Source organism: Dendrobates tinctorius, unplaced genomic scaffold, assembly GCF_039654945.1.
Source record: "Dendrobates tinctorius isolate UK_male_01 unplaced genomic scaffold, ASM3965494v1 ptg000849l, whole genome shotgun sequence".
NCBI classification, from domain to species: Eukaryota; Metazoa; Chordata; class Amphibia; order Anura; family Dendrobatidae; genus Dendrobates; species Dendrobates tinctorius.
In genome coordinates this window covers 1-2500 of record NW_027362485.1, presented here as the reverse complement: position 1 = coordinate 2500, position 2500 = coordinate 1, and the positions used below count along the sequence as shown (strand labels likewise).

The 2500-nt window shown below is 60.0% G+C and overlaps 1 non-coding gene across 1 annotated transcript; it reads right to left on the bottom strand.

Moving 5' to 3' along the window:
* Nucleotides 1-72: 72 nt before the first annotated feature.
* On the bottom strand, nucleotides 73-227 carry LOC141080306 (5.8S ribosomal RNA). Its single transcript, XR_012228862.1, has one exon. It is a non-coding gene; the product is annotated as a 5.8S ribosomal RNA (ribosomal RNA).
* Nucleotides 228-2500: the final 2273 nt, after the last annotated feature.

Sequence of the window (2500 nt, the reverse complement as noted above, 5' to 3'; positions counted from 1 at the left end):
GGGCCTTCCTCCGCAGCGAACCCTTGCGACGGGACCCCCAGACGCGCCACGGGAGGCGATCGACGGGTGGGGCGACCCTCAGACAGGCGTAGCCCCGGGAGCAACCCGGGGGCCGCAAGGTGCGTTCGAAGTGTCGATGATCAATGTGTCCTGCAATTCACACTAATTCTCGCAGCTAGCTGCGTTCTTCATCGACGCGCGAGCCGAGTGATCCACCGTTAAGAGTCCGCGCTTTCTGGGTCTCCGGACGCCGGGAGGCGCCCTTCTCTCGTGTCGGCCGCAATGGTATACGCGGGGGTCGTGTGCCGTCGGGGGGCTTTCCGCTCTCGGCCCTGTTGCCCCGGGCGCTCGGCCTCCCCGTCCTCCCTCCCTCCGGCGGGGAGGAGGACGACGGAGGGCTCGAGGCTTCTCGACCTACCGACCCCGGACCCGCAGCCCAGGAGGGGGGGCGTACGGGACATCGAGGGGGAATGGTACCCGGGACGGCCTTTCACGTGCGAGTTTTTCCTGGGTGGGTCACAGCAGGGCAGAACGGTCGTCGACGCGAGGCCGGGCGTCTTTCTGGACGACGGATCGAGAGGGGCTCCCCGACACCCTCCCTTCGTCGTCCGCCCGGCACGAACCTCGCGTGCCCTCGCTGCCCCACCGGTACGGAGCGCGCCGGCGAAGAGGAAGGATCCCCGCCGCCACCGCCACCGCGTCGCCCTCGTCGGCCCTGCAGGGGACGGGTCGGTGCGGGGGCATCGGCTTCCAGCTCCGCGCCTCGTCGGATTCGCCACCGTTAATGATCCTTCGCAGGTTCACCTACGGAAACCTTGTTACGACTTTTACTTCCTCTAGATAGTCAAGTTCGATCGTCTTCTCGGCTCTCCGCCAGGGTCTTGGCGGACCCCGCGGGGGCCGATCCAAGGACCTCACTAAACCATCCAATCGGTAGTAGCGACGGGCGGTGTGTACAAAGGGCATGGACTTAATCAACGCGAGCTTATGACCCGCACTTACTGGGAATTCCTCGTTCACGGGGAAGAATTGCACTCCCGATCCCCATCACGAACGGGGTTCAGCGGGTTACCCGCACCTGTCGCGAAGGGTAGACACACGCTGGTCCGTTCAGTGTAGCGCGCGTGCAAGCCCCCGGACATCTAAGGGCATCACAGACCTGTTATTGCTCGATCTCGCGTGGCTGAGCGCCACTTGTCCCTCTAAGAAGCTGGACGCGGACCGCGGGGGGTCGCGTAGCTAGTTAGCATGCCGGAGTCTCGTTCGTTATCGGAATTAACCAGACAAATCGCTCCACCAACTAAGAACGGCCATGCACCACCACCCACAGAATCGAGAAAGAGCTTTCAATCTGTCAATCCTTTCCGTGTCCGGGCCGGGTGAGGTTTCCCGTGTTGAGTCAAATTAAGCCGCAGCTCCACTCCTGGTGGTGCCCTTCCGTCAATTCCTTTAAGTTTCAGCTTTGCAACCATACTCCCCCCGGGAACCCAAAGACTTTGGTTTCCGGACGCTGCTCGGCGGGTCATGGGAATAACGCCGCCGGATCGCCAGTTGGCATCATTTATGGTCGGAACTACGACGGTATCTGATCGTCTTCGACACCTCCGACTTTCGTTCTTGATTAATGAAAACATTCTTGGCAAATGCTTTCGCTTTGGTTCGTCTTGCGCCGGTCCAAGAATTTCACCTCTAGCGGCGCAATACGGATAGCCCCCGGCCGTCCCTCTTAATCATGGCCCCAGTTCCGACAACCAACAAAATAGAACCGGAGTCCTATTCCATTATCCCTAGCTGGAGTATTCAGGCGTGGCTGCCTGCTTTGACACTCTAATTTTTTCAAAGTAAACGCTTCGGGCCCCCGGACACTCAGTCAAGAGCATCGGGGAGGCGCCCAAGGCAAAGGGGCTGGGACTGGCGGTAGCACGCCTTGCGGCGGACCGCCAGCTCGATCCCAAGATCCAACTACGAGCTTTTTAACTGCAGCAGCTTTAGTGTACGCTACTGGAGCTGGAATTACCGCGGCTGCTGGGCACCAGACTTGCCTCCAATAGATCCTCGTTAAAGGATTTAAAGTGTACTCATTCCAATTACAGAGCCTCGAAAGAGTCCTGTATTGTTATTTTTCGTCACTACCTCACCGGGTCGGGAGTGGGTAATTTGCGCGCCTGCTGCCGTCCTTGGATGTGGTAGCCGTTTCTCAGGCTCCCCTCTCCCGGAATCGAACCCTGATTCTCCGTTACCCGTGGTCACCATGGTAGGCACAGAAAGTACCATCGAAAGTTGATAGGGCAGACACCCGAATGGATCGTCGCCGTCACGGGGACGTGCGATCGGCTCGAGGTTATCCAGAGTCGCAACGCTTACGGGAGAGCGCGGCAGGGGGAGGGCCGCGGAGGACCATCCCGACGCCGCGCCCGGGACCCCGGATTGGTTTTGGTCTGATAAATGCACGCATCCCTGGCGGTCAGCGCTCGTTTGCACGTATTAGCTCTAGAATTAC